The sequence below is a fragment of the Poecilia mexicana genome, unplaced genomic scaffold, assembly GCF_051168715.1.
Source record: "Poecilia mexicana isolate PSO_F unplaced genomic scaffold, ASM5116871v1 scaffold_10, whole genome shotgun sequence".
NCBI classification, from domain to species: Eukaryota; Metazoa; Chordata; class Actinopteri; order Cyprinodontiformes; family Poeciliidae; genus Poecilia; species Poecilia mexicana.
In genome coordinates this window covers 21,395,265-21,407,406 of record NW_028263379.1, presented here as the reverse complement: position 1 = coordinate 21,407,406, position 12,142 = coordinate 21,395,265, and positions in this window count along the sequence as shown.

Sequence of the window (12,142 nt, the reverse complement as noted above, 5' to 3'; positions counted from 1 at the left end):
GCAGCTTCCTTCGCAGCGCAGCTGCCCCGCCTCCTCTGACGTCTCTTACCACCGCGTCCTGTTCAGGCCGTCCCGCGTCTGACGCTCAGGTGTTCGCCTCACCTGTATGTGATGATTAACCGTTGTAAACTTTCCTGTTTCCCTCCCTGCAGTTAATCTCAATCTCGTGTTCTCAATACAATTATAAGGAATTTGCTAGATATGGGTTTGACCGGTTTTTGACTGTTTGCTGTTTATGTCGCGCAAGCTTGATTGGAGGGAGTGGGATATTCTTTAACTTCCATTTCATGGTTCTTGCTGTTCTGTGAGTATTACTATTTGTTAAAGTTTAACAAAACATGTATTTTTTTTTTTACTTAGGTTTTCCCTGTATGTCTTTTCCCCACATTGCTGTTTGTCTTCCTTTTTTCCTCAGCAAAAAAGCAATACATTTTCCTTATTTGCTGAGTAGGTGTGGAGAAAATTAGTAGTTTCACTTTTTTGAAAAAGCTTCTCCATAGGTTTCATGAACTTGAGGAAGGGTACACCCTAGACATGTTGCTAGGCCATCACAGGACACACCTCAGGGCAATTAATCAATTAACATAAAAGCCTTTGTACTGTAGGAGGAAACCTTTTGCATTGGGAGAAAATGCAAATTTCATGCAGAAAGAAGAGCGTGTAGCTGCAAGCCAACAGTGCCAACTGCTGCACCACTGTCCAGCCCAAAAGCAAGCATAAGTATTTGCTGTAATAATCTGAAATTATGTGACATTTATTCAATGTCACATGGTGTTCTTATTTTTTATTTTATTTTTTTTCTTTAATTATGTAAAGCACCTTGAAATGCCCTGCTGTTGAAATGTGCTATACAAATAAAATTTGATTGATTGATTGATTTTCAGTGATACAGCTTGAACTGGTAAAGATGGCTGTCATTAAAAAAACAAACAAACAAAAAAAAACAAAACAAAACAAAAATAAAAACAAACAAAAAATGTCAAATGGCTCTCTAATTTTGTGTGCCCGCCTCATATAGCTGCTCTGACAATTAACAACTTTAAGCAATCTTCTGTTTTCTATTCATAGTCTACTGCTCAGAGAATAGTCATACATGTCCAGTTAATTAAAATCTATCAGCAAGAGGTCACTCAGAGTTTGTTTTAAATTGAAATTTCACAGTACAATTGTGCAGTAACCAATGGTTAAACAGAGGTAAAAATCATTTTAATTTTAGATGCAATTTTTATATTTTACACAAAATAATTTACTTGTTGGTGCAAAATGGAAGTAGGAGGATGTATTTTGGTAACATATGTTTTACCAAAATATATATATTTATTGTTTTGGGTTTTTTAAGACCCACCTTTACTCTCATCTCTTTGCTTTATATAAAAGTTAACAACTCTGGTTATTACTTTCATTCGTTCGTAATGAATCAAGTGCAGCAACCTTATGGAGAATATTATTGGAAATAAATAAGGAAACAATTAAGGACAAATCTATTTAATATGTTTCCATCAATCATGGCAGTGTTTCTTATTTATTTTCTGCAGAATTAACTACTAAATTGACTATGTGCTAATTTGTTTGTACGTGACTCACTTTACAGTGACTGTCCAACCTTTCTTACCTGCCTGCAAAAATAGAATCACAGAGAAATATTAGTCATTAGCAAACTATTAGACAATACTTGAAATATAACTAATCTTGATTCCTGAACTAAGTGTTCACAGTTATAGAGAAAAGGCAGGAAAGGTGCGTAACCTCTTAAGAAACTTCAGGTTATTTTGTGTTAAGATGAACCATTGTTCATCTTAATTTTAATTTTTTTTTTCTCTAAGTTTTTACTCCTCTGAAGAACTGCATGGGTACTTTTTTTGGTTTTTTTTTTTTTAGAACAGCAAGGAAGTTGTGGTGGATAATTTAGATGGCCTATTTCTTTCAGGGTGCTGTCAGTTGTTATGCAGGAACTGCAGGAAATGAATATTTTCTATTTTTCATGCAGTCATTCCCACAACATCTTTAACGAGACAATAATTAGTTGACATAATTGCTCCCTTTAATTAAGCAAACATGAAACCAACCATTCTACACCAACTCATGTATTGCATTAACATATAATGATTGGTTGGACTTGAACAATTTTTTATTTCTTCTATATTTTCCACAGCAATGAATGGAATAAGACCCATCAAATAACAACAACAATGACAACAACAACAAAACAAAACCACTAGGTTTTTTTTTTTTTCTTAGACCAGAATAGTTGGTTTTGCCGTTGGAATAGAAATTTGGAAGATTTGACTATAATTATTAGACAAGAGACCATAAGGAGCCGAATCATTGGATCATAAGATGCTATTTTGAAGTAAACGGGTTGATCAGATTTTACTGCCTCACTTCCAAAAGATTAAGAAATGGTAAAATTGCAACAATGTTAATGACAGTAGTTCACCATAGATAACATTATCTTATGGCCTCTTGAACTTCTGGTACACCTCTATTGCCAAACATAATACAGTTTACCCTTTGTATAGTTATGTAAGAGTAATGTGTTATATTGTGTTTCTGTTTCTTTGGGACGGTCATCAATCTGGCAAGGGATAGCCAATAGAAATTAGCCAAAGCCTGAAGTTTGAGATGCTTACATGTACTTCTTAACAAATGTGTGCTGTCTCTGTTGTACTTCAATTAAAGTTATTAAGTGCTTGAAGGGTCTTGTTGTGTTCACCATTCAAACTTTAATAAAAAACAATTGGTCATTTTATTCTACTTCTTTCCTTTTATCTTTGGTCAATAAAAGTCTCATTATGAGATTGTAGTCTTTCATTTTTTTTCAATAAAGATTTTTTTTATTGTTTTATTTTGATGCAGATTCAAGTTAAGAATAAAACATCATTCAGTGTTGCTTTGCGATCCAGTTGTAAATTTGTTCTGGGTTCAACTTATGATCAGTGTCTTTCATGCATGGATTCCCTCAAATCATCTCAAATCTCAGAAACAGAAATCTTTGGTTAGGAATCACTGCATAAAGTTCAAAGGGCACTAACCCTACAAGGTGAGAACGTTACAAGGAAAGAAGGGAAATAATTCTCCATATAGGCGAAGGATATGAAGAATCCATAACCCGTTCTTTGTTGAGGAGATTCAACAAAGAACTGAGCCGGGACGGTGGGGAACCACCGACTTTTTTTTTTTGTGACCCACATGCAGACACAAGGGAAAGGAAATGCACACACTCTGAGATGAGTGGTGGTGTGCAACAATAGGTTTTGTTTGGCTAAGAACAACAATAACTGCAACCAGTAGCTATTAACAAAATGCTGTATTTCTCACTAGTAATACTGAGCCGGGGAACCACCTGATTATCAGGAAGTAGGAGGAAAATGTTTTATGAATGCCCCCTGCCTGACGCGGTCTAGTATTGAATAACAATGGTTAAAGGATCATGTTTGCACACTGATGTTCTTGAGCAGCAAGCCCTGCTCACATAAACGGAATAAACACAAACATTATTTACCAACAAAATACTTCGACCTTCAGGTAAAAACTGGAAGAAATCCCACAGTTTGTGAGAAGTGCATACTCCTTCTGGACCAGTGGACGAGTTGCTGCAGTCTTTGACCCGAACGATAACAGACGTGCTCCAGAGCCTCCTGTCCATAACTTTTAAATGCCCTGTCAGCTCCCAGATAATTTGATGTATTGAGCATTGTCCAGGTCTGAGACGATACTCTCGCAGAATTATTATTTTTTGATTGACTGCAAAGTTAATTTGTAAACTTCAGATTGTAATGTTTAAAAAAAAAAAAAAAAAGATGTAAAATATTCAGTTAACCCTGTCTCCCATTTAAATACAAGGTTTTTCTCCGTATTTTTATGTTTAACTGATGAAAACTGACACAAGATCTCAGATATATTGTAGTAGTACAATCCAGTAAGAGGATAAAAGCTTTAAAAAAGGCAGGTGTTACTGGAAATGACCCTTTGCACTGCATCACTCGTTTACTGAAGCTTATATCACTCTGATTACCGCTGAAGTTTCTATGTCTCCTGTGGGGCAAAGGTCCAGCCTGCTCTTTAAACCCATGCCAAGGAAACGCTCAACTTAATCATGAAAGAACCCAGGTGAGCTTGACACGGTTAAGTGCATTTACATCAGATAAATGAGAAACTATTATTGACTGATTTGTGAATTTATTTTTGCTTTTGAGAAATTGAGAAGCTCATTTTGTTATTAAGAAATAGTGAATGCATGAGTAATTAGCACTGACACATATACACGTTCAGACAGTGAAAAACTCCTAGTTTTGCGTGCTCTCCCCGACCACATCACGTCCGTTTCCAGTTCATGTCGATGGAGCAGGAATGCAAAACTGTCTGGCCAAGTCACACGCCTTCTCCTTGACTTTTTTCCAAACCGCGTCGGCCCATATGTAGCCATGAGGCGGAACAAGAGGAGTCCACAGTTTCAATTTGTTGTGTTTAAAATACAAAAATTAGTTAGTATTTGTTTTGAGTTACCCCCCCTTTTGCTCCACCCATGCAGAAAAGGCAACTCAAATCTCGAAGGCAACTCAGAAAACAGGATAAAAATATTGAGACGTTCATGTCAATATTTTTTTTTTTATCTTTTTATCTTAAAAAGATAAGATGTTAGAAAATTGTAAGTGCTTTTGAAATTCTTTGAAAATTTTCTAACGCTGCGTGACCAATTTTGAAGAGAAAACGGTCAGTATTTGATAAAGTGCAGGGGTAGAATAATGAGGATGTGAGAACCCGAATTAAACATTATTTTAATTTGTCCTTTCTAAAACATGTTGTCATTACAAAAAGCCTTATTTTTATTTTACAAAATTAACCAAAACACCAGGCCTGTGTGTGGTGATGCGGCACACTCACTGAAATACAACCAAAACAAAGAAAAAAACAGAAAATTCATTTATTTTATTTTTTTGTCTGAGGTATTTAGGGTGCTAGATAATAAGCACTATTGCTTTTTACAAATTGTTGCTAAGCACGTGAAAATCCACCAAATAAAAGGTAAAGATAATCAAAGGGATATTCTCATTATGGGAGTTTTGTGTGCTGTTCAGAGTTTTGCTGCTAATTGCTACATTTTACAGTTCCTATTTTAATTCATCAGTGTGTGCTAAGTTATTTTTACTTTCTGTTCATCTTGAGCCTTTTGTCACTTTTGGTCTTGTATCTCTAATCACTTTTGTTTTTAGTCAAGCCCTATTTAGTTGACTTCCTGTGTCACCTTGTCGCTTCACCTGCAGCCCGTTGTTTCTTAGACCCCGCAGGACTTAAGCTTCACTCATTTGTCTGATCTTTTTGTCCAAGACCTGTTACATTTCTTTGCATCAGTTTCAGTTTTTTTGCATGATCTTTGGCTTTCATATATTTGTAGTTTACTACTATGTATGAACTATGGTTTGCCAAGTCTAAATAATCCTGCCTGCATATCGTCCTCATCTGGTTCCTACTCAACAGCAGTTTTGAAATATATGGGCATGAATGTCTTTGGAAATGTGTCCAATGCCATGTTTGTAATACGTGGAGTTAAATACATTTTTAAATAAATATTTCAGAACCCCAACAAAGCCCAGGGGCTCGGGTCGGGCCCTGGTAAGCCCTTGCTAAAGTCCAGGCAAGCTGACAAGCGTCCAGTTGTGATGTAGATGTGCGTGAGCAAGGACCAGCAACAAGAGCCAAGAAATGAATTATCTCCTGGCTTAAGGGAATTTTAATTAGAACGCTGTTATCCAATAAGATCCACCCCAAAGATCAAACGTTGTTATAAAACAAGGGCAAATAATGTTTACGAGTGAAAGAAATTACTTTATTTAGTCTTCAAATTCAGAAAAATGCACTGGAAATCTTCTATTTTGTTTTAAACACTCCTCTATTTATTTCCAAGGTATTGAATTGACTCAGTGTTTCTTATTCTTTTTAATTCAGAAAAAAAACCGACTTTTCATTTCATCATTCTCATTGTCTCTAGAGGCGCCCTAAAGAAGGAAGCTTGTAATTTTCTTGGGAAAATGAGACGCAATAAAATGAAAATAAAATAAACATCTTATCAGGAAAATACAGGGAGTTTTAACAACTCAAGTTGATCTTTTCACCTGTTGACCTTTGATTGCTATGATTTAGTTAAGCAGTTTATGATTATACGCCTACTCCAGTTGCCATGTGCACATCCAAACTGAAAGTCAGATAATTACATCATGGCAGCGACAACGTTAGAGAGACAGAGATGAGGAAACAGGAAGATTCAACTAGGCTTTAAGAAATGTCTGGGTCCATCTTACATAAAAGCAATAAAGATTTTGCAACAATCAACATCAAAGTTTTGGATTAAAGTTTATGATTGTGAATAATAGATAAAACTGGTCAGTAGCCAGTGAGGATTATTCATTAATCTTTGACTGCATGAGGAGACATTTCGGCTTCATACGAGTCATCTTCCTCTGAAAATTGTCAAACAACTACGGACAACCTCACACAACATGTCTTATGTTTTGCTTTTTGTCTTTTGCAGAGCGTAAAATCCAAAATCTGAGTCATCCCGCACACGCATGTCTTTTTTTTCTTTTTTTTTTAATACTTACAAACAATATTTTAATGTTTTTCTCTTTCAGCGTCACGGGTGTGTTTTCAGACGAATGAGCTGAGCACCTCGACCAACTGTTTTTTAGGGATTCTCTTCTTTCACATCTGCTTCATGTTAGAGCCTCGAGGCCACCACAACAGTCTTTCACGGTGGGGGATGGCAGGAGGAGGCCTGTCAAATACAACAGAGACCATCAGCGCTGCTGGCTACAAATCACAAACAATGGCGGATGTAAACTGTCAAAACCCAGAAAAAAGAAACACGAGCCCCCTTTTTTTTCCCAGGACACACAGTTCAATGTGTTTTAGATGAGAAATGGGGATTTTATTTCCAAAATATCTGATTCATAGCAATTATCTATGTCAAAACCTTTCAATTAAACCAAGGAATGCAATTTATCCCCTCAAGTTTTAAGACGTTTTACACTTTTAGAAAGCTGACCATCCAAAAGTGGGTGGGGGGGGGCTGAACTATGTTTAATTAATGACTTTTACAGGTTCTACATTGGATACGTTAATATTGTACAAACTATTGCTGCCATGTTTAAAATAACTCTAATATAAAAAAGATCGGCATCTTTCAAAATAATTTCTCCAGTATCTATAATGGTGGATTGGTAGCTATTTAAAGTTTTGCAGCCACGTAAAGACTCTCGTCCTTCTGTGGTTTAGGATTTTTACTGCTGGTGGAGATCCCTGCCAGTGACTTATTTCATTAGAGAAAGTCCGACCGCTGTTAAGTTGTGCAATTTTCCATGACACGCTGCGAAGGGAAGTCTTACTCAAGAATAAAATATAGTTAAAAGTTTACTAAAAAAAAAAAAACACACATATGAATGCTTTGGGAAATCAGACATGGATACGCATGTTGAGAAAACAAAACATTGAGTCCATTCATAAACAGTGTCACTCACAAGAACAAGCTCCCAGCAGTAATGGATTGACACACTGTTGACGCAGTTATAACAATCAAGACGGCAAAAATACACAAAAATGAAGGGATGAATTGACTCACACGTGCTTAAACATTTTTTACATATCTTATTTTACCACTGGTTATATAGCAGAGATGAGTGTAACAGAGACAACAACTCATCCACTAGAGGAACTACGGGGGGGATCTTTTCTTCTTGAAGTTTGTCCAAAAATATTTCTTTGCAACAACCATTTTCACCAGTAAGTCATGTTCAGTTCAAATTCCATTAACCAAAAAAAAGATCACAACCAACGCTGGCACACTTGATTCTTCATAAATAAGAGAAAAACACGTTGATATAATTGTCAGACACATTACAAAATTGATAAATATGATGAAAAAAATATATGATGAGTGAATAAACAATGTTACAACGTTTTTTTGTTGTTGTTTGTTTTAGATATTTTAAAGTTTTTAGAGTTTTTCTAGATTTTAGCTGTTCTGATCTTCTATACAATGATCAGCCAGGTGGCTGAAGGGATAGGGTTAGGGGTTAGGGGGACCCAGCCCGGCCTGGCCCGACCCAGGCCGGCCTGGCTCGACCCAGCCCCCGACCCAGCCCATACCTCCAGGGCTCATGAAACCAAATGAGGATACTTTCTAGGACAGTTCCAACATCTGATTTTCAGTCACATCTCTATCCTGCTCACGCACACAGACCAAAGTTTTCTCTCTCTCTCTCTCTCCCTCTCTCTCTCTCTCTCTCTCTCTCCGTCATCATCTCAGTTCATCTGAGGGCCAGTTCCCTGTGAATCACTCCCAGATGTGTGTTTGGGGTTCTGGAGTCAGATATTGCAACACAAAATGACGTCAAAAGAGACCCCCGTACGAGTATTTCTTTCCATTTTTTCATCACTTGTGTGAATAACCACATCTACTCAGTCAAAGTTTGTCTTGGTTAATTTTTAGTGATTGTTATTAATGACCTTGGTTACAGAGATAAAAAGGAACTGAGTATGTAAACAGAAAGCAATAAACAGAAATCAATATTAGTGATAAAATCTCTAACTTCGAGTGCAAGTACCTTATCACGTCTTAAGTGCCCCTTTACCTGATTGGACTATTCAATTTATATTATCAAATGTAGATTGAGGCACTAAAGGAACTACAATAAAATTTAATTATTTAGTGCTGATCAAGTTTTAGTCATAAATATGGACTTTGTTTTATAAACCAGCCTAAGAGGGAATACCTGTTAACTCTTCAGTGCCCACAGGAGCAAAATAACTTTTTTGCAAAAATATTTGCATCAAACATCTGTTTGATGAACGTTTGATGCATCAAACTGAACGTTTGATGCGCCTTTGTATTCAGCCTAGTTACTTTGTTGCCCCTAGATAAAATCCAAAGCAACAGCCCTCTGACATCACCTAGTCAGTAGCTAGAGTTACCTGTAATGTAACTTCAGTATAAATGGTTTATACTAACGAAGCTTCTCCAGAACTTTCTCCCTGACCTGCTCTGTTCTTTGGTCTTCATTATGCTGTTTGTTCACTAATATTCTCCAGGACGCCACAGAAAAGTTGCATTTCTACTCAGATTGATTTACAAATAGTTGAACTCCATTTATTAATTATGAAACTTCTGGGGGTAGTTAATTACCCCCAGAAGTTTTTTTTTTAAGATATGAGATTTAATTGAAAGGTTACAGAGAAGGTAACACCGTATGCTAAACAACAACTCACATTTTTGGAGCTTTTTAGTTGTGAAGAAAAAAAAAAAAAATCTCCTCTGCTGCACAGTTTTGCATTTCTTCATGTTGGTTTAGTCCCAATAAAACCCCGGGACACGCATACATATACTGGATAAACGCTCATTCATTTCATGTTCCTTGCTGACCTTTATCCCCATTTACACTTTAACAATCTTTTCCCAGACGATTTACTACTGGCACACGCGCTTCCGGATACGTGTAGGCAGCTGATACTGGATGCCGTGGTTTCCAGTAAACTGGTACACAGGCTGTAAGTTGTTTCATGGTCAGGGTGTCACCAGTTTGAAGTCGCTGTTTTGAGGTTGTCAAGGAAAGGCTTTAGCCAGACAGTATTTTTTCTTTTTTTCGTTTTGTAAACCCATGGAGGTGAGTAAGTGAAGTGTCTCAGACTGCGGAGGCAGCAGAGCTGTTTTGTTCAGAGCCGTGGTCACTCCGGCTGGGTGGTGATCTCATTTGTGTGGGGTGAGGGGTACGCTGCAATGTCATGTCGGATCCAGTGAGAAAGAGAAAAAAATTCGTATTACATCATGATGGCTTGGGCACTCCACCCATGCCTCTCAGTTTCCCCATCTCCATGTTTCTGTTCCTCCCAGAGTCCCCCACCCACTTAGCTTTGCGGTGCTGCTGCTGTGTATGTTTTTGGTTTAGTGTTACCGACGCAGACATTGTGTCCCAGCTGTGTGTGCTGTCCTCCATGTCTCGAAAGAATGCATCTCAAGATGGAATACCTTCAACTGTCACTGTAGTTTCACACAACCGCTTTCTTTCTCTCGCCGCAACTTCACCACGTTTCTGCCTTTTTGCTTTGTGTCCATCTACATCACTTCTAACCTAAGCCACAACAAAAACATCCAGACATTTATTTTTCTAGCATTTTCTTCATTTTCTTTCTTCTTTTTTTTCTTTTCTTTTAACCGAGTTGCTTTAAACGAGTTAGGTTTTCTTTCCAGTGTTTGCAGAGACAACTAAAACAGAGACTGCAGGCACACCCTTAATTACAGACGAAGACTAATTTATTGGCACCCATGGTAAATATGGCTAAAAGCACAGATTAATCTCAAACTTAGAAGTGACAAAAGTAAAAAGAAAAAACAATCCAACCTTTAATAACATAGGTTTTATTTGCTTACTTCACAGAACAAAAACCACAAAGTGCTTTCTAAAAATAAAAAAAATCTTAAAAATCAAAAACACAAAAGCTGAAGAAGGAGAAGGACATAAAGGTAATTTTGAAACAGCATAAAAAGAGAACCAAAAATCGTACTTCCCAAATCTACTTAAAAGAATATCTCAACAAATTAGTCTACAATGTGAGAAACTATTAACAAAAGCATCTCTCACACAATTAATGGTTACCGAAAAAATAGGTGAGAACTTGTGGTTGATCTAGTACACTAATTGGTAATCCATAAGGTGCAATATTGATGGAGATAAAACGTCTTCAGAGCCGCGTGTTAGAGGGCAAGTCGGCAAGTCTCCAATATAAACCAGTAAATGCTGTCAACATTGCTAAACTACATGAGATTTCTCTTTCAAAGTGCTCATTTGGTTCCTTAAAGGGAATCTTATTTGAATGCACAGTTCAACAAATGCTTTTGAAACACCCCTGGATTTTAAACAAAAAACCTGATGGAAGCTGCCAAAAAAAAAAGTGAAATAGGAGCTAACGCTCAAATGATTCACTGGACTCAAAATGAACCTTTTGCCATTACCAGAGTTAAATCTTGTGGATTGAGCTGAAGAGACAAGAGCATAAAAAAGAACGCAGTAATGAGGAAGATTTAATGAGATGGGGGAAGAGAGATGCCTCTTTATACCCAAGCCTGGGAAATTTTCCAAAGAAAGACTAAGTGAGGGCATATTTGCAAAAAATAGACATACAAAGTAGTGATAATTGTACTGCCAGAGAGTTAAAGCAATTGTTTCCATATTTTATTTTATTTTTTTTTGTTTTCACCATTGAAAAAAAGGCACGGAAAGTGAAAAATGTGCGAGACTAAGCTACTGCAATAAATGGTTAATATATTTCAGGCTTTTCATTAATCTTAACGAAGGGTACCAACAATTTCTTTCCACATCTGTATTTAAGCTGCATGTACATATATATATATACACACAGGATGCTATCTGTGACTGCAAATTTTAAAAAGCTGTAACTCAAGCTGAGCTTACAAAGGTAAAACTGATTAATGCCGATGTTTCCTTCTGGCTCGTTTCTCTGCTAGCCTCATATTTGCTTCGACGGGAAGAGATACAAATAAATGATTCTCGCACTAAAACTGTCAACAGTGCAATAAAATATCTGATGACAGAACAAAACTAAATTAACTGAGACTGGAACATGAAACGAAAGCAAATATTTACAGTAGCTACCATTCAATGCACACGAATTAAAAAAAAATAGGACTGATGGCAATTAGACTGAGTAACTGGGTGTAACAGGCATTCTAAAGAAAATTTCATCAGAACAAAAAAGCATAATTAAAGAGATATGTGTAATTAGTTCAGTCAAACCTTAAAATGGGTTTCCTGATTCTTGAACTCATAGCTCATAATTACAATAAAAATGGGAGAGTCTAGTTTTCTATTTAGCTGGTATAAAACGTTTTCCAATTTGTTGTGACTAAAAGCAATTTGAAATTCTTCCCTTTACAGGAAGAAGTATATTAGATTTTCTGTGTGTGTGTGTGCGTGTGTGTGTGTGTGTGTGTGTGTGCTGCCATTGTTTCAGCATCAGTGAAAGAAGAGAATTCAAAAGATGATTCTGATTTCCCCGCCACCTTATTTCAACAATCGGAGCTCATCATCAATGAACGTCATAACGTCAGGAAACACGAGGTCGTGATCTGTTT